This window comes from Podarcis cretensis (genome assembly GCF_951804945.1).
Source record: "Podarcis cretensis genome assembly, chromosome: 11".
In the NCBI taxonomy this organism is placed as follows: Eukaryota; Metazoa; Chordata; class Lepidosauria; order Squamata; family Lacertidae; genus Podarcis; species Podarcis cretensis.
In genome coordinates this window covers 54,921,772-54,942,607 of record NC_137180.1, presented here as the reverse complement: position 1 = coordinate 54,942,607, position 20,836 = coordinate 54,921,772, and positions in this window count along the sequence as shown.

Here is a 20,836-nt window from a genome sequence, read left to right as displayed (position 1 = left end):
GCATTTGTGGGGTGGGAGGGTGAGAGAAAGGACCATTTCAGGCTACATAATAGGGCAGTAAAACATTCCCCCCCCCTCGAAATTGGATATTAAAACCCACAAGCATAGCTTCAGACACCAAAATATCTCTGCTCTAATACCCTCAGGGCAAACGGACACGCAAACGAGCGGCTGTTAATAATATAGTTCAGTAATGCAATTAAGCGATGCATAAAGAGATGGCCTCAGCGTTAGTTTTGGGGTGACAGCCTTGCGCTGGTGCACGAGAGGATTAATTCCGCTACATTAGCACTAAATAGAAATAATGAAATAAAAAACGCTGTCGCTCCTAATTTGGCTGCTCTTAAAGCTGAAGGCAACTGTGATGTAGGGTATAATTCAGAACCATGAGAGAAAAGACTCTCGTGTGGATGAAGTAGTTCTTGTTTCCTGTGTACTCCAGTTCTGTAGGATGGCTGTGCTTGAGTTCCCATATTGCTTCAGAAAGTGTGAATTCGATAGCTTTGCTTTTAAATGCGAACCAAATCAAATTTCTTCTCCCTGGGCAGCCGTTGCAAAGAGCCATGGACATACCATATTTTTCGCTCTATAACACGCACCCGACCATAACACACACATACCGTATTTTTTGCTCTATAGGACGCACTTTTCCCCCTTCAAAAATGAAGGGGAAATGTGTGTGCGTCCTATGGAGCGAAGACGCCATAGCCCCGCGACCCTCTCCTGGCTGGAGAGGTGACGCGCGGCTATGGAAGGAGCCTCTATAGCCGCCGTCACCTCTCCAGCCGGGAGAGTGCGCGCGGAGCTAAAGAAGCCATAGCCCCGTGACCCTCTCCCAGCTGGAGAGGTGACGCGCGGCTATGGCAGCAGCCTCTCCGCTGCGCCTTTCCTCTGCTCCCTGACCTGCTCTTTGGGGCTGGTGGTGGGCTTCCCCCGCCAGCCCCAAAGAGCAGGTCGAAAGGAACCTGAAGCCTGGAGAGTGAGAGGGGTCAGTGCACACCGACCCCTCTCGCTCTCCAGGCTTCCAAGGTAGCCGCCTGAACGGCACCTTGTTTTAGAGTGGGAAAACAAGAGGGGGGAAATTCTCCCCCTCTCTGTGCAGCGCCTCCTGCCGCTTCGTTGAAGGGGCGCTGGGCAGAGAGGGGGAGAATTTTCCCCCTCTTGTTCTCCCCCCTCTAAAACAAGGTGCGTCCTATTGTCCAGTGCGTCCTATGGTGCGAAAAATACGGTAGTTTTTAGAGGAGGAAAACAAGAAAAAAAATATTCTAAACGAAACAGTGAATGTATGATTTTTGTGGTTCATGCTGTGGCCACAGACATGTGATCTGACAGTGAGTTTGGAGTAGCCCAATGCAGAAATCCTGAGGATCCATGTGGATCTGTGCTTTGTAACCACGTTTTAAGTGGGGAGGGAAGGAAAAGCACTCAAGGGACAAGGAACACGCGTGGGGTGTGTGGAGAAAGATACTGCTAATAATGCAGAAGAGTAGTATAAGGGGAGAAGGCTTCTCTCCTCTCCCGCTTTGCTCCTTCTCTCCCACCTCCCTGGCTTAGCGAGCTGAAAAACTTTGCTGCTATTTAGCGAGCTGAGTGGGGAGGAGAGAGGGACAGAGAGCATTGTTGCTTTAAAGGAACCAACCGGACAGGAGCCGCTTACACTCGTGTAAGCGGCTCCTCTCCTCTCCCGCTTTGCTCCTTTAAAGAAGCAGGCTCTCTGTCCCTCTCTCCTCCCCACACAGCGGCTCTTCTCCCGCTTTGCTGTTTCAAAGTGAGCCACGGAGGAGGGAAGGAAGGGGAACCATGGATCCTCTGCTCACGACTGCAGCAGATCCCCCCGCCATCCGTAGGCATTCACTCCATAACACGCACAGACATTTCCCCTTACTTTCTAGGAGGAAAAAAGTGAGTGTTATGGAGCAAAAAATACGGTAAGTTCATATTGTTATGTACTGAAGTTCTCACCCTGGGCCAGCAGGGGGATACTGTAGATAGTTATGCAAATAAGGGATCGAAAGTGACGTTCAGTGATTGGATAGTTTTAGAAAATTGTTACAGTTACGTTGTAGTGGAGCTCTATATAAGCAGGCTGACTGAACCCTTCAGTTCAGTTCTGTTCTGGCCTGTGAGTAAACAAGAGCTGTTTGAAGAATCGCTGTGTTGTCTGATATGTTCACCCACAACTTAACACATATCAAAGTATTTAACTGTATTACTTCTTAGGCCACATTCACACAATTTTCCAAACAGCCATGGCTTCTTCTCAAGAATTCTGGGAGGTGTGGTTTGTTCAGGATGCCGAGAGTTGTTAGGAGACACCAGGGGTGCCAACTGGATTAAAATATTGGGGGAGGGGGCAGGTAAGCCCCACCCTGTATAATCAGTCACATGATGTGGCGCATGCACACCATTTGAATGTCAATGGCCATCAACTTTGGCAGCTGATATTTTATTGGGGGCCCCTAAGAGTTGGCTGTTATGGGATTCTGCAGATCCCAAGATTGGCTTAACAATCAGTCCCGCCTCCCAGGGAGCTCTGGGATTTGCAGTTCTGTGAGGGGAAAAGGTTTCAGGTTAGGATCTATTCTGGAATCCATACTTGCCTGAGAGTTCCTCTTAGGCTATAAGTGTCTTATAACTAAAGATACTTTAAGGTGGGATTGCTACTCTTTGGGAGATATTTCCTCTCTGAGTCTGAGTGATTTGCCAAGTAAATGCCAGCATGTGTCCTGCCTGAATTTACTCCAGAAGGTAGATACCCCGTGTGGACTCTTAATTAGGCAGAATGCATCAGTGTGTAGCCAAGTTGTCATGACAATCACTAAGAAGCAATTTCCAGCCTTGAGAATCCAATTACCCATCACTTGCAATCCATCAGGCTGACAAGCTTCTTCCATGTTGATTTTCAGCTGTGCTGGTGGTTGGCCGGCCCATGGGGAAGCCTTGGGAGAAATCTCCCTATGTTGTCTGTGCAACTTTATTAAGTACCTTCAGGCTCCCTACATTGCCTTTGCTTGGTGATTAAGTGACAGCTGAAAAGGAAAACTGTATTCAGTGGGGATCCACTGAAGGAGCATCTCCACCCCCATCGTTCAACCCAGGCACTGAGGTCCAGCTCTGAGGGCCTTCTGGTGGTTCCCTCACTGCGAGAAGTGAGGTTACAAGGAACCAGGCAGAGGTCCTTCTCAGTAGTGGCGCCCGCCCTGTGGAATGCCCTCCCATCAGATGTCAAGGAAATAAACAACTATCTGACTTTTAGAAGACATCTGAAGGTAGCCCTGTTTAGGGAAGTTTTTAATGTTGGATGTTTTATCATTTTTTAAATATTCTGTTGGAAGCCACCTAGAGTAGCTGGGGAAACCCAGCCAGATGGGCAAGGTATAAACAAACAAACAAACAAACAAACAAACAAACAAACAAACAAACAACATTTGTTAGGGCCAGCACAAGACAGCTGAGCAGAGCATTGGACTAGGACTTGGGAGACCAGGGTTTGAATTCTTACTCAACCAGGAAGCTCACTGGGTAGCCTTGGACCACTTGTCTTTCAGCCAAGCCTACCTCAAAATGGCGCCCCCACAGCCAGAGAAGGAGAGGTGAGTGAAGATCTACGTCAGGAACCAGGAAGTGTTGGGAGCTGCCCAGATGGCCAGATGGGCAGGGAATAGGTAATAAATCCTCCTCCTCCTCTTCCTCCTCCTCCTCCTCCTCCTCCTCCTCCTCCTCTATTAAAGCCTCTATTACCACCACAATGGTAAGAGTGGTGATGGGCGCCTCTTGAGACAGGTAGGGTGGGAATTAGGAAGGCTACAGCCAGGAGGAGACAGAGCCTAATAATTCTAGCTTTGTCCTCAATCTCCTTCCTGCTGCGGTCTGCAAAGGCATCACTGAGATTAAGGAGGAGGAAGCTGACAGTCAGTGCAAAACTCTGGATTGCTTGTAAATAAGAAGGCAGACAGGTGGGAGCAGCCTGAGGTTGGTGGGGCTATGCCCCATTCACTCTAATGAACCAGCCTCCCTAATGAACCAACCTCCACCCAGATCACCTGGTTTCCCTTCTCACCTGGATTCATCCTCATCTTGTTCATCCCTATCCATCCCAAAACAACCTCCAGGCACCATCCCAAGAGTTCTCCAGTCTTCCTGAGATCATAAAATTGTAGAGTTGGATGGGATCTTGAGGGTCATTTAGTCCAACCCCCTGAAATGCAAGAATTTCAACCTCTGCTTAAAAACCTTCAAAGAAGGGAGCTCATCACCCCCTGAGGGAGTCTGTTCCACGATCGAACAGCTCTTACCACCAGAAAGTTCTCCCTGATGTTGAGTCAAATGAGCAGATTGAAATGAAGGTAGAGCTATCTATTGTCCTGCAAAGCTCCTGTTATATAGTCTTATGGGACGTGGGTGGCACTGTGGTCTAAACCACTGAGTCTCTTGGGCTTGCTGATCAGAAGGTTGGCGGTTCAAATCCCTGTGACGGTGTGAGCTTTCATTGCTAGGTTCCAGCTCCTGCCAACCTAGCAGTTCAAAAGCACACCAGTGCAAGTAGATAAATAGGTACCACTGTGGTGGGAAGATAAACGGCATTTCCGTGCGCTCTGGTTTCCATCACAGTGTTCCATTGTGCCAGAAGCAGTTTAGTCATGCTGACCACATGACACCTGGAAAGCTGTCTGTAGACAAATGCCGCCTCCCTTGGCCTGAAAGCGAGATGAGCGCCACAACCCCATAGTCACCTTTGACTGGACTTAACTGTCCAGGGGTCCTTTACCTTTACCTATAGTCTTACATTTTTAAAACGCAGGCTGTAAGAATCTTCAAATGCAAAGGTTTTTCGCTAGGCATTAGGGTCCAGTATGAGACTGTGTCCAGTAGGGGGCAGCAGGTACATAAATTAGAACAGTACCAATGCTGTGCTCCTTAGAAGGGAGTTTTTTCTTTTGGGAGGGGGAAATTTGCAAAGGCGGATCAACGAGGCATATGCTGATTGGCATTATCCAACACCCTTTGATGGCTCTGGCACTCCCTGCAAGAAAACTCATTTTTCTATAAAAGGAGATCTGGACAAATTGCTCCTGAATGGTTCTGGACCCTCCATCCAGACATCCAACTGCATATGTATGTTTTGCAGCAAGTTTTTTTTTTGGGGGGGGGACCTGAAGCCTGACTATTAAAAAGGGAGGTTTTGAACACTTCGGTCCCTTTTTTGGCTCATGAATAATGATAACGAATTCTTTATCCTCTGCCAGATCAAGGAAACACACATCATGATCTCCCCAGATGTTCTCAGTGTCGGACCTTTCATATGTTCCCGCCTGAGCTTTGGGAGTATCAAACGCAGCGTGACCCCAGCATGAAAAATCCACTTAAAAAGGAGAGTGATAAATATGTAACTATTTTTGAAAGGCATCAGACCCTTCATGTATATTTCATAATGAGTTAGTCGCTGCGTCTTTGCTCTTCCGTCTGAAATCACCCAAATTACATTTCAATGCAATTTGCATTAATAGTCTCATTTTCATTTAATTACAAGCCTCTTGTTGCTGGGATGAAAGGCATTTTCCAAGGCACAATAGATAACTCTTCCAGAGACATTTTGCCGTGGCGACTGCTGTAACCAGTCCCATGGAACCCAGGTGGATTCATAGGAGTGCTTAACAGTCATTGTGGCATTAAGTTCTTCCCATTTCCCTTTGCTCACAGTGACCACTTGGGTTCTCCTGCCTCTCATAGCACCCAGGTTTTGCAAATTGACCTTTTCACCCATTCTTTGGGTTTCCAATGGAGAGAACAACTCTGAAGGGGTTATGTGCAGCTCCCCCATGTGGTGAACCATTGAGCTGCAGCTGATAAGTACCTTGAGGCTTTGACGTGACTTCCATCTGGAGAGAATGGTGTATAAAAGGAGAACCTTTCTTGCAAAACAAGGTCTTCTTGTATCTTTGGTCCTGACTTCTGGCTTACTCCTTCAAGCTTTGTCCTTTGAGCCCATGCATCTGACTGGGTTTACCCACCCACTCTGGGCAGCTTCCAAGGAAATACAGAAACACAGTAAGGCATCAAAAATTAAAAACTTCCCTAAACCGGGAAGATGTCTACTAAAAGTCAGATAGTTGTTTATTTCCTTGACATCTGATGGGAGGGCATTCCACAAGGTGGGCGCCACTACCGAGATGGCCCTCTGCCTGGTTCCCTGTAACCTCATTTCTTGAAGTGAGGGAACTGCCAGAAGGCCCTCAGAGCTGGACCTCAGTGTCTGGGCTGAAAAATGTGGTTGGAAACGCTCCATGTATACAGAGCCAGGGCCGTTTAGGGCTTTAAAGGTCAGCATCAACACTTTGAATTGTGTTTGAAGATGTACTGGGAGCCAATGTAGTTCTTTTAGGACTGATGTTATATGGTCCAGCAGTCACTCCCAGTCACCAGTCTAGCTGCCGCATTCTGGATTAGTTGTAGTTTCCAAGTCACCTTCAAAGGTAGCCCCACAAAGAGGACATTGCCATAGTCCAAGCAGGAGACAACCAGGGCATGTACCACCCTGGTGAGACAATGTGCTGGCAGGTAGGGTCTCAGCCTGCATACCAGATGGAGCTGGTAGATAGCTGCCCTGGACACAGAATTGACCTGTGCCTCCATGGACAGCTGTGAGTCCAAAATACTCCTCAGGCTGTGCACCTGGTCCTTTATGCAATATTTGGTTGGAGAACTGCATTGTTAAATTCAGAAAAGTGAACATTTTGAAGGATTTTGGTTTGTTTATTGGTTTGCGAAGTGCAAATTATGTCTGTTTGCATTAAAACCCATCCATGCTTTGATTGCACTCTAAGATCCAGAGGACTTACAAACTATCCAAGAAATGGCTATTGACATGGAGAGAGCCTCAAAGAGGAGACCTGACATTTGCAGTCTGCAATAGTCCAGTCAGCTGTCAATCTCCTTTCTTGCAGATGTTCCAATACTGGCAGCTATGCGTAGCACTAACCAAGAATGGCTGACACGATGGCAAGTTCTTACAAGTGAAAAATGGAGCTTTTCGCCTCCTTGTATATTAGATCAGGTTTGCTCAACGAAGCGCAGTCTGATCTGAAGGAGTAATGCAGGATCTGGAAGGGGCTAAATCACAGCCCTATTTATCTTCATTGAAGAGCTAAGTCTCTCTGTTTGGGAGACTGTTTTGTGGGTCTTTGGTGAAGTGGGTAAGTAGCAATTACTGTCAGAGGGGAAGGAAAGCATGGCGCCATTACAGGAAGGGAAGGGAAAATGGAGTCAAGGATAAAGAAGCGATGGCTATACAATACTGTAGCTTCATTTACATGAACTTTAGCTGGATTAAAATAGGGCATGGGAGGTAAATAATAATAATAATAATAATAATAATAATAATAATAATAATAATAATTTATTTATACCCCGCCCATCTGGCTGGGTTTCCCCAGCCACTCTGGGCGGCTCCCAACAGAATATTAAAAACACAATAAAACAAACATTAAAAACTTCCCTAAACAAGGCTGCTTTCAGATGTCTTCTAAAAGTCAGATAGTTGTTTATTTCCTTGACAACTGATGGGAGGGTGTTCCACAGGGCGGGTGTCAGTGTTTGAAAAAGAAAAGGTTCTGACCTCCTTTTAACTCCTTTGACTAGTCCTCAGACCTTAGTTGACACAAAAGAGTCTTTGAGAAAGAGTATTCTTACAGAGTATTGCTGCTTTTATTCTTAAAAAGTCTTTTTCTCCAACCACGACCGACAGCTTTCACACACCAAATGCAACCAGCTTTCTACCATCCAACCAACCCACACCCAACACTAACATTGACCACTCTATATATACAGGTACAATTTGGTGAAAGGTTGCATGAGTCATTGTAGGCCGCTGACTCATGCTGACTTAGTTCTTTGAGCATTAAAGAAACAGCGGCCAATTTTTTGCCGTGACACTGGGTGCCAATACCAAGAAGGCCCTCTGCCTGGTTCCCTGTAACTTGGCTTCTCGCGGTGAAGGAACCTCCAGAAGGCCCTCGGCGCTGGACCTCAGTGTCCGGGTAGAACGATGGGGGTGGAGACGCTCTTTCAGGTAAATAGAGGGAAGGAAGCCTTTACCAGTGTTCGGATCCAGCAAGGCTTTTATGATGTTCTTAGTACCTGATCGGGTTCCTTGCCCCCTGCAGCTATATAAGTTTTAATAGTGGCTGCAGCAGCTGGCAAGAGATCACAGCTTCCCTGTTGGATGAACCACAAAAGGTCAGCTCTTCACTAGGAACAGCATGTATCAACTGCAATAGCTATGTTCTATCTGCCTTCTTGTAGGCAAAATGCATGTGAATGCAAGTTGCTGGGAATTGCTACAAAGATGTCTGTAAATGTGATGTGAAGGTTGGCAACACCAACCCTGCAGTGTGGGAACCGCTTGCAGGCAACTGCAGTGCCTGGAGGCAGACAGTCAGTTTTATTGCACATAGCCAAAGGCTGCTGCAATGCACACAGAATCATTCAACAATTAAAAGAAAATATACTGGATCCGTAGCAGTGACCAGAAGAGGAATGGCTGCTGGGAGGAGCGCAGAGAGAAGAAACGCCATGGTGCATCTACAGCAGTGCAACTGGATGCCTTCATCTGCCCCAGCTGCAACAAAACATGTCTCTCCCTTATCAGTCTCTACCAATGGCTTCAAGTTACAAGTCCTCAACATCAGGAAGAACTTTTTGAAGGCAAGAGCTGTTTGGCAGTGGAACGGACTCCCTCGGAAGTTGGTGGACTCTCCTTCGTTGGAGGTTTTAAAACAGGGGTTGGACAGCCATCTGCCAGGGATTCTCTAGCTGGGATTCCTGCATTGCAGGGGGTTGAACTAGATGACCCTGAGCCATAGCTGTCAACCGTCCCTTATTTGGCAGGAAACTCCCTTATCCCAATGCCGTGTCCCGCTGCTGTCCCAGATTGATGGATGTCCCTTAAATGTCCCTTAAATTTCAAAGGAAGCAGCTCCTCTCCCTCCCTCCCTGCCGGCCAGGGAGGAAGGAGGCTCCAACTGCGTTGGTTGGCTGCATCGCTCACCCAATAAAGAGTCTGAGAATGACTGGGGGGTGGAGCTTGCATGCCTTGTGCCGATCAAATTGGCCGCGTTGCCTGGGGACTCGCCTTTGCTCAGCGCTTCCCAGCAGAGAGGGGACGGTGGTTTTCCTTGCTGCATCCCCTTTGCCGGGTTGCTGCGCTGTGGGAACCACCGCTTGAGGCTTCGTTTGGCTACTGGCTGGGCTTTCTGCCTTTGGCTCAGAGGGGCTCAGAAGTTGAACATACCTGTGCTCGCAATCGGATGGATACGTCATTGACGGCCCACTCACCCTTGCCGGGGAAAAGGTTTGTCTGGAGCGGGGGCACATGGTGGGGGAAAAGGAAATCCCTTATTTTGGCTGCTGGTCCTTTATTTTCGAGGCTGCTGGTCCCTTATTTTCAAATCTGTAAGATGACAGCTATGCCCTGAGCAGGAGGTTCCCTTTGAATGCTATACAATTCTATTATTCTTATGCCCCATAGTTTTCAAGCCAAGTTCTGTACAGCACTCATACTGGCCTTTCTCACCTTCTTTGGAGCCTAGAAACGCACCATTTGGCAATCTTAAATTAGCAAAAACCCGCCACTCATCTTGCCATCATTACATTTAGGAAGGCACTGCGGGGAGCAATGCCTATTTGCTTTCTGAAAGCTGCTTAAGCATGCACGCCATTCTATCTGAATTGATCATTTTACAACAGGAAGAATTTTATCAGAGACAGCAGCAGCTAGAAAGAGAGGGGGACAAGCACCCTCAAATGCCACCCCACTGTAAAAGAAGCATGGAAGTTCTATCATGCTGTGGATGTTATGAAACAAAGCTCTCCAAGCTGAGCCTCCTTCCAGCATGTAGAAACATTGTTTTGAAACTTCATTGATTAAGCGGCATATAAATGAGCTGAGTTGAAGAAGGTGAATAATATCTCAATTTAGGACCAAAAAAAATCATACCGGGGAGAGAAAAACCAAACAGTGGAAATAAAGAGGAGAACAAGGCAGTCATGTGTGACCTTTGGAAAACTCAACTTCATAATGAAAAATGTAAAAAAAATATTTCCCTAGACTTGAAAGCTGAAATATTCAATATGTGCATATTATCTGTGATATATTATGGAGCTGGAGAGCTGGACTGTGACACAGAGAAACACAAGCAGCTTAAGAACAAGGCAACATGCAATAGCAGGAGAGAAAAGTCAGTGACTGGATATGGCAAAGATCAAAAGTTGTGGGTGTAGTGGAAAAGGGCACAAAGCTAAAATGGAAATACGCAGGACATCTGGTGAAAGATGACTCAGGCAGAAGGAACAAAGAAGTGTTAGTGTGGAGAATTTCAAAAGACCACAGGGACAATCACCTATGTGATGGGTGGATGATCTTAAACCAAGGGCAGGACTTATGTGGATGCAGAGAGCAGCAACAGAGAATGTTGTCCTGGCACCTGATTGATCAATTGGCAATGGATGTGGAGGTGTAAACAGTACATGCGTTCAAAAAACTATGTCATATTGTATGGCTTAGTTTCTAAATAAGAGGTACTGAGTCAATCGTGTCTGAAAATCATAATGCTTGTTTACAAAGCTCTCGTACCACCAACCTTACTGTATGCTTCTGAAATACGGACCACTTATAAATGCCACCACCAACTCCTCGAAAGATTCAATCAATGGTGTCTCTGAAAATTTTTACATATCACTTGGGAAGACATGCAAACTAATGCCAGTGTATTGGAAGAAGCAAAGATCATGAGTGTTGAAGCGATGATTCTCCAACATCAACTTCTCTGGACTGGTCATGTTGTTTGGATGCCTGTTTACTGTCTTCCAAAGCAACTACTCTATTCCGAACTTAAAAACGGAAAGTGTAATGCTGGTGGTCAACAAAAGACTCTCTCAAGGCAAATGTAAAAAAAATCTTGTATAAACACTGACAATAGGGGAACATTGACCTGAGAGTGCTCCAACTGGAAAACAGCCTTTACCAAAGGTGTCAGGGGCTTTGAAGACACTTGAACTCAGGACGAAAGGGAGACATGTGCTAAGAGGAATGCATGCTTGGCAAATCCACACCGTGATCAACTCCCGCACGGAAACCAATGTCCCCACTGTGGAAGGACATGTGGATCCAGAATTGGCCTCCACAGTCACTGACGGACCCACTTCTAAAACCGTGTTTATGGAAGACAATCTTACTTGGCTTTGCGTGATCGCAGAAGAAGAAGAAGAAGAAGAAGAATGGCTCTCTTGCATGGAAACTCTTTCCCTGTGCATAGCTGTGGAGAGAATCATTGATTTTCTTTTTAGGCAGAAGAAGGCAAGGGCACTCTGCACATGTGCAATGGCACACTGCCCTGAATAAAAGTCCTGCTGTGATGAAAACAGCAAGGTTAAAAATGGCAGCCCTAAAAAGTGAAAATGTTGCCAGCTGCCATTGCATATGTGGAGAGGAAGATCCAGGAATTTTATTTCAACTGCAGTCTGAAGTGGTGTAGCTCCAGAAGGGTGAAATGAATGTTTAAATGTTCCAGAATTAGTTCTGTTTGCACCAGAAAAGTATTTCATGCATTAATAGAAACCAACAATTTACATATTGCAGATTTCAGCAATGCCAAGTTAATAAGCAATACAGTAAATAAAGCCTGAAGCCTTAAAAATGATAAATTCCGCTGGCTTTTCCAAACACAAGTTTCCTGCATTCCTTAAAATGCTGTACCACACAGAAAGCCCTATATGCAAAACCATTTATAATTTGGCATATGAAAGCTATTACTGCAGTGCAAAAATCCTTAATGGTAATGTACATTGTGCACAAAAAATATTTAATGTTGGACTTGGGGAAAAAATGTTTTGTTTTTGCAGAAAACTCTAATGGAACTATTTAGTTGCTCTGAAAAAAATACTTAGATTCTCTCTACCCCTTCCTTTGCCCACACTGGTATTATTTAATAAACTTAAAAAATGTACACCTTGGATAATTCTTCCTTCCTGCACCTGTTTATATGAAATAGCATTCTGTGAAAAATTATACTGTAGGAAATCATCAGGTTTAAACACAAGTGTTATCTAGTCCAATCCTCTGCAATGCAGGAATTTCAACTAAAACACCCGCGACTGATGGCCATCTGTTGCTTAAAAACCTCCAATGAAGAAGGGTCTGTTTCACTGCCAAACAGCTCTTACCTTCAAAAAGTTCTTTCTGAAATTGAGTCGGAATCCCCTTTCTTGTAACTTGAAGCCTTTGGTTTGAGTCCTGCCCTCTGGAGCAGGAAGAAGAAGAAGAGTTTGGATTTGATATCCCGCTTTATCACTACGCGAAGGGGTCTCAAAGCAGCTAACATTCTCCTTTCCCTTCCTCCCCCACAACAAATACTCTGTGAGGTGAGTGGGGCTGAGAGACTTCAGAAAAGTGTAACTGGCCCAAGGTCACCCAGCAGCTGCATGTGGAGGAGCGGAGACGCGAACCCGGTTCCCCAGATAATCTACTGCTCTTAACCACTACACCACACTGGCTCTCATCAGGAGAGCCACACTTCTCTCTCAGGAGAAAACAAGCTTGCTCCATCTCCCATGGGACAATCCTCTAGATATTTGAAGATGTCTGTCATATCTCCTCTCCGTCTCCTCTTTTCCAGACTAAACATACCCGACTCCCTCAACTATTCATCATAAGACTTGGCTTTCAGACCCTTGATCATCTTGGTTGCCCTCCTCTGCATGTGTTCCAGCCTATCAAACTCTCATCTCCCATAAATACTGATCATACTAACAAAAATCAATCCAGATCACGCTCTCATCAAGGACTGCACTGGGCAGTTCGCTTTTGGAAAACATTTCGTGGGATTTTGCACACTGTTGCTCCTTTAATTTTCCACTCTGTAAAAATGTTGTCCTTCATTCATTTCCTGCCCAGTTCTTTTGAGTATATTGAACTCAAAGTATGGTTGCCGGATCTCAATGAAGTCCACCAGGACTGTGACAGTCAAAGACAAGGAATTGGTGCTATTTATGTACGCGACCGCTGCTGCTTGGATGTTACAAGCCCAGAGACTGAAAGAAGACAGAGTCCCATATCACAGAAGATTGGCAGATTAAGTTGATGGACTATGCCAAAATGGCCAAAATGACAGGAAGAATCAGAAATCAGGAAGACCAAAATTTTAATAAGGAACGAGGAAGATAAATAATTTACCTTAAAAACCATTGTAAACAATTAACATTTTTAGCAGGACTGGAATAACACTTGTAGTTTAATGTTGAATTCTGGTTATCATGGAGATTTAATAGATTTGGATTAATAGACAAGATGCAGGAGGAAAAGGTTAAAATTCTCTTTCTGTGTTGGTTGTTTGATTGATAATTATTTGTAAATTTAAAAATCTGAAATATATATATATATATATATATATATATATATATATATATAAAAGGTAAAGGGACCCCTGACCATTAGGTCCAGTTGTGGCCGACTCTGAGGTTGCGGCACTCATCTCACTTTACTGGCTGAGGGAGCTGGCGTACAGCTTCCGGGTCATGTGGCCAGCATGACTGAGCCGCTTCTGGCGAACCAGAGCAGTGCACAGAAACGCCCTTTACTTGCTAGGTTGGCAGGAGCAGGGACCGAGCAACGGGAGCTCACCCCCTCACGGGGATTCGAACCACCAACCTTCTGATCAGCAAGTCCTAGTCTCTGTGGTTTAACCCACAGCGCCACACACGTCCCTTCACACACACACACACACGCACACACACACACACACACATTTAAAAACACAAGGAATTGGTGGCTCATGAACACATCGTCAAGCATTCCTTGATCAAGACATTCAGTACAACGTTGCAGTGTGACTAATCACTTGGCTTTTCCATTGGGCATATTCCTTATGGAATTGCAAACCCTATTTGAGGACATTGTTGTCGTTCATCCTTGCTACTGGGACCTGCACCATCATGTTGCAATAGGAGTTCTCCTCTTAAGAATTCTAATCAGCCAGCCTCACTCCATTCCAGGATACTCCTCTCTCCCAGTTTTCCATTTTTCTTTCCAGCAGGCACTCAACGTTCTGTGGCTACTGAATACATTCAGTATTTCAGTCCTTGCGAGCTTTTTCCTGGCTGGAATGGGTCATTGGATGGTGATAAGGTCTCTTTAGAAAAGGATGGGAGGTGGGGAGATGTGTGTGTTGAAAGTGAAGCCTGACTTTGATGTGGTTGGAATGTAGACTGCTATGCATAGGTAACAGTCGTATTTGTCACTCCTCCCACGTGTTGCTTCTGGCCCCACCTATCACTGGCTTGGGGCCCCAAGAATCTCCCCCCTCCCCCGGTTTGAAAGCTAGGCTAGGACTACTGTTCCCAGAGATCTAGCTTTCTATGCTGCGGGCTGAATCTCGACTTGTTCTGTGCAGGTTTTTCAATGCACAAAGTGAGAAAACAACTGATGTAGAGATGTATAAAATAAATAAACAGCGCTTAATAGAGAGGTCTCAAAATAAACAGGCATTTAGCACTATCTATACTTAAAAAAAGAAAACCACGTTTGGGTAAAATAAGGCGACTGTCACCCTTTTCAACCCGAACTTATCTAAAGGCCAAGCAACAATAAGCTGCTCTTTACTTTGTGAAAGTCATACTTGATCTGGGTTACAAGTTACAAAGCTATGATGCACCAGAAGAGCAGAAAGCAAAGAGGCCCTATTATGGAAGCAATTATGCAAGCTTATCTGCAGCGGCATAAATGCACCGCTGGAACATGAGATACCAGCTGAATGAAGTGTCGGTACAAGTTGCTACATTATGCACAATCTGTCTTTTGACGGAAAAAAGCGGGAGGCTGGAGGATCAGATCAATTTTTATTATTATTATTATTATCAAGACTGACCTGCACTTTATACTCAAAACAATGTTCTTTTTCCTCTAGGATTTCCAGCAGCTCTAGAGACGAGGGCTCAAGCATGGTGGTTCCTTGGCTCTAGCGAGGAGCCTGGGTGCGGCCAGGGGCAGAGGAAGGAGGGTGCGGTGGGGGTGGTCCGCTCCGGGCGTATTTGCTGAGGGGGGTGACATTTGGCGCGCCACCTGCCTGGACTCCCAAGCCTACCCCGAGCCGTCGGGTTAAGGGGGGAGCTGTGCCGCTTTGCTAGTGCCATTCCTCCTTTCCCCCTTCATTTTGACAGCTGGAGGAGGCTTGGGAGTCGCGGGCGGGCAGAGTGCTGAATGTCCGCCATCAGTGACTCCCTCTGCCCCCGTGGGTGGCCTGCTTCGCCCCGGCTGCAGGGTGCGCATGTCGCTCCCTGCACCTGAGTGGCTATCCCACACCTGGGAGGCACCTCTGCACCCCCCCTTGAGAGTGCGCCTGCCCTGGGCAGTGTGGGCATATGCTCCACCACTGGGTGCGGCGATTCTGTTGCAGAGGAAACCATTTTTCCTAGGCCATTCCCCGCACCAGTCTCACTGAATGCTCTTGCCTGCCTGGAATGTGTCCTTGTACTGTGATGTTTCCTGGAGGATAGAGATCTGATTGTGTGGCTAGGAGAGTGCCCCACAGAAGCGCAGAAGGCAAATTGAGTGATGCTTTCCCATCCTAAACAGGAGGGGAAATAATAATAATAATAATAATAATAATAATAATAATAATAATAATATTTATACCCCTCCTACCTGGCTGGGTTTCCCCAGCCACTCTGAGCAGCTTCCAACAAAATATTAAAATACAATAGTCTATTAAACATTAAAAGCTTCCCTAAACAGGGCTGCCTTCAGATGTCTTCTAAAAGTCTGGTAGCTGTTTTTTTCTTTGACATCTGGCGGGAGGGCGTTCCACAGGGCGGGTGCCACTACCGAGAAGGCCCTCTGCCTGGTTCCCTGTAACATGGCTTCTCGCAGCAAGGGAACCACCAGAAGGCCCTCGGCACTGGACCTCAGTGTCCTGGCAGAACGATGGGGGTGGAGACGCTCCTTCAGGTATACTGGACCGAGCCCGTTTAGGGCTTTAAAGGTCAGCACCAACACTTTGAATTGTGCTCGCAAACATCCTGGGAGCCAGTGTAGGTCTTTCAAGACCGGTGTTATATGGTCTCGGCGGCCGCTCCCAGTCACCAGTCTAGCTGCAGCATTCTGGATTAGTTGTAGTTTCCGGGTCACCTTCAAAGGTAGCCCCACATAGAGCGCATTGCAGTAGTCCAAGTGAGAGATAACTAGAGCATAATAAGTCGCGGCTGTGTGATAACTGTGAGCTCTACCCGCGATGCCAGGTGGACCATAGCTCAGTGATGGAGGATTTGCCTTGCATGAAGAAGGTCCCATGTGGAATTCAAGATGTCTACAGATACGGCCAGGAAAAACTGCTGCCTGAAATTTTGGAGGCTCATTGCCTGGCAGTGTAGCGAATACTGAACTCAATGTACCACTGGTCTGATTTAGTACAAGGCAGCTTCCTATAGTTCTGTGTTTCAGCAACACACATTATGAGGGATTATGCATGTGTTTGAGCCCTAGGGGTCAGGGAGGAATCCAGCTAAGTCACATTTAGAGGAGGACTTCCTTCATTCACACAACATCCGAAGCAAAATGCAGCTGTCCTTTGAAATCCACGCTTCTCCTAATTTTGCAGTGCATTTCTCTCACACCTGCATATAAATGTGCACACAAATGCATGTATTGGTGAAAATAACCTCCAAAATGCATTATGGGGGGGGGCATTGCTTTGGAACAAAGTGTATTTTAGGCAAAATTGCATATGAATGTGTGTCAGGAGACATTCACACTGAAACAGTGGTGAATTTTCATACATACTTCTTTATTCCCTTGCAAACTGGTATGGAATGTGGAGAATTGAAGAGGGGGAGAAAAAAACGAGAATCTGAGATAAATCAAAATGGACAAACCCACCATTTCCTAGTAAACACCCAGCTATCCTTGCTCTAGGGGTGAGCGGCCATCTGAATCGAGGTCTATAAGAGGAGATTAGTTACTCTTTTTTGCCTGATTGGTTAACAGACTCCTTTGCCTCTTTATATCCTTTAATTAGCTGTCTTTTGTGTCTCAAGAAACCTGGTTAGTAGTCATGAAATTATGCAGGCTGGTTTTAAAAGCCAAGCCAAGTCTTTGACACCGTGACCTCCTGCCGCCTTTCCTCCTGTGCCTAATGGAGTAATTTCTGACAGAAGCAGGCCAGGGCTTAAGTCTTCCTGTCAGAACAGGCCTCTTGGAAATGTTTTATTTATAACGGATGAGGTTAGCAAATTAAAAACGTTGTTCAGGTTGAACCTGTTGGGCCTGTAGAGTGGTCTTGTTCCTGAGAAATAAGCGTAGCCCCTCCTCAAGAGTTGCGGAGGATTTTAATTCAGAGAATCGAGGCTGAATCTTCTCACTTTTAATCACTTTTAAGCCCATTGATACCCGTGCGTCTTGATGTGAGAGGCTACAAGGAAACTGGATTATATGAGAATGTGCAGCACGGACAATATAAAAGAGCAATATGATTGAACGGTGGTACAGATGTTATTGAAAAAAATCATAGAATTGTAGAGTTGGAAGGGGTCCCGAGGGTCATCTAGTCCAGCCCCCTGGAATCCAGGAATCTCAACGAGATCATACATAACAGATGGCCATCCAATCTCTGCTTAAAAAGCTCCAGTGAAGGACAGACCACCGCCATGTATGGCAGTCTGCTCCACTGTCAAACAGCTCTTACTGTCAAAAAGTTCTTCCTGATGTTTAGTTGAAATTTCCTTTCTAGTAACTTGAAGCCGTTGGTTCAGGAGGCCTCTGGAGCAGGGGAAAACAATCTTCCATGTCACAGCTCTTTAGATATTTGAAGATAGCTGTCATATCTCCTCTCAGTTGGGTAAACATACCCAACTCCCTCAACCATTCTTCATAAGGCTTGGTTTCCAGGCCCTTGATCATCTTGGTCACCCTCCTCTGGCGGAGGAACAGCGATCTGGGGGGAGCGCATTGCCCCTGGTGGTACAATCCTGGTGGGTGCCATCGTGGCTGCCCCCCCCCGTGCTGGGCACCACACCCCCGCAGGCGCAACGCCACGCCTCCGGATGCGTTCCACGGTGCACCACACCCCCAGGATATGCACCAGCCATGCCCCCGCGTGCTCTCCGCTCCCCCTGCCAGAGCTTTAAGCTCTGCCATTGCCAGTGTGGCATAGTGGTTAGAGCAGTGGACTCGTAATCTGGTGAACTGGGTTCACTTCCCCGCTCCTCCACATGCAGCTGCTGGGTGACCTTGGGCCAGTCACACTTCTCTGAAGTCTCTCAGTCCCACTCACCTCACAGAGTGTTTGTTGTGGGGGAGGAAGGGAAAGTAGAATGTTAGCCGCTTTGAGACTCCTTTGTGTAGTGATAAAGTGGTATATCAAATCCAAACTCCTCCTCCTCCTCCTCCTCCTCCTCTTCTTCTTCTTCTAGGGCAGTCTGAGGTCACTCCTTGTGACCTCAAGGAGTGGGGACGGGGAATGTCTGGATGCTGACTATCATTGAGAAAATTGTATTTTTGCTTTCACATTGACCAATTTGTACACAAAACGTCCCCCCCAAAAGAACATCAGCAGATTAAACTATAAAGATGCAGTATCAAAACCACAAAGCTAAGGATAAGCAAGCATAAGACACAGAAATAATACTTATAAAAATTTAACCCTCATGCGAATGAATGGCGGCTGATCACTCCTTCAAGGGAAAAAAATAAACTCTTCTCCTTCTCCTTCTCCTTCTCCTTCTCCTTCTCCTTCTTCCCATGTTCTAGCTTGTCCATATCCTTTTTAATTGCTGCACCAGAACTGGACATGGTACTCCAGGTGTGGTCTGACCAAGGCAGAATAAGAGTGGTACTATGATTTCCCTTGACCTGGACATTATACTTGTGTTGATGGCACACAGCTGGATCTTGGCAGCCACAGCCTCTCCTCCTCTCCATCACCTGCTACGAGCTGCCCAGGGGAGGAGGCCAGCAGCAGCAGCCATGGAGAGGCAACGGGCTGCTCCCTCGCAGCTGTCACTGCTGCCATTGTCATCACTTGGGACAAGCGTCCTCCTCATTGTGCATGGTGCTGGCGGGGGAAATAGGGATCAAATCAGAAGCTGGGGTGGCATTTGTAATTCCAGGATTGTCCCTGGAAAAACAGGACACTTGGAAGGTATGGACAAGTCCCTAACTCACCGAGGGTTTGAGACTGGTCAGCTACCGTCTCCTGGTTTAGCCGGCCAGTCCAAGCAGTATGTAAATATTGTCTAGAAACTTGTGACTAAGCCACAGGTCACAATTTGTTGTTGTTTAGTTGTTTAGTTGTGTCCGACTCTTCATGACCCTATGGACCAGAGCACGCCAGGCACTCCTGTCTTCCACTGCCTCCCACAGTTTGGTCAAATTCATGCTGGTAGCTTCCAGAACACTGTCCAACCATCTCGTCCTCTGTCATCCCCTTCTCCTTGTGCCCTCCATCTTTCCCAGGGAGTCTTCTCTTCTCACGAGGTGGCCAAAGTATTGGAGCCTCAGCTTCAGGATCTGTCCTTCCAGTGAGCACTCAAGGCTGATTTCCTTAAGAATGGAAAGGTTTGATCTTCTTGCAGTCCATGGGACTCTCAGGAGTCTCCTCCAGCACCATGATTCAAAGGCACCAATTCTTTGGCGATCAGCCTTCTTGATGGTCCAGCTCTCACTTCCATGCTTCACTACTGGAAAAACCATAGCTTTAACTATACGGGCCTTTGTTGGCAAGGTGATGTCTCTGCTTTTTAAGATGCTGTCTAGGTTTGTCATCACTTTCTCCCAAGAAGCAGGCGTCTTTTAATTTCGTGACTGCTGTCACTATCTGCAGTGATCATGGAGCCCAAGAAAGTAAAATCTCCCACTGCCTCCATTTCTTCCCCTTCTATTTGCCAGGTCACAATAGGCTATGGGTAAAATGAAGTTTACATCAGGATGGATTAGCAATCAGACAACAGGCTAGCATCAAGGAACTGTGCTTTATTGTGTGCCATTTGCAGGAGCAGAAATTGTGTGTAAAGCTGCCACTTATTTATTAACTTGTTGGAAGGATTTTGACGCTGACTTAACTTTTCTCATTGTGGCAGAGTGCACGGACTCTGGGAGTAAAACACTGGCAGTTTCTGCACCACTAGATGGCAGTGTCTCACAGGTTTCCAGCAAGGAACGAACCCCGCCTGGCTTTCAGCAGATGGCTCTCAGAGGAGAATTAACAATTATTCAATTAATGCCCACTGTATTGGCCAAAGCCAGTGGAAAGCATGTTCCGTTCCAGAAACTGCAGACAGCTGGAATGGCCCCAAGCACACCGCCTGCCAGTTCACTAGCCAAACACAGCCTTCCAGCCAAAAATATAATCTGACTCGGGCCAAAACCGATCTGAAATTAGCCACCAGAAGAAGACACCCATCAGCAAGTATCAATGTGTATTATAAAGGTCAATGCCTGTATTGGCCTGCATTATCCTTCTTTCAAAATGTTGATTGCAGCAGTGTGACAGCCCTGAAAGTGGAAGAAGATGGTTATGGAGATAATGCACTAGGGAATTTTCGCACACCATCCCCGTTGGAATGAATGGGAAAAGTGCAAAGGCACATCACATTTGGGGAATGTTTCCATTGTCACAAGGGGTCCAAATTCCTGCTCAGTGCTGCCCCAAATCATTATTTTTTCAATGGCTATATTTTTAGACCAATTAAAATATTGGATGGGATTCAACACAGCTGTTGCCTGCATGGATTGAGGTCCATGTGTGTATCCCCCACCCTCAATTCTAGACCATCCTCTCCCTTGGACAGCTCT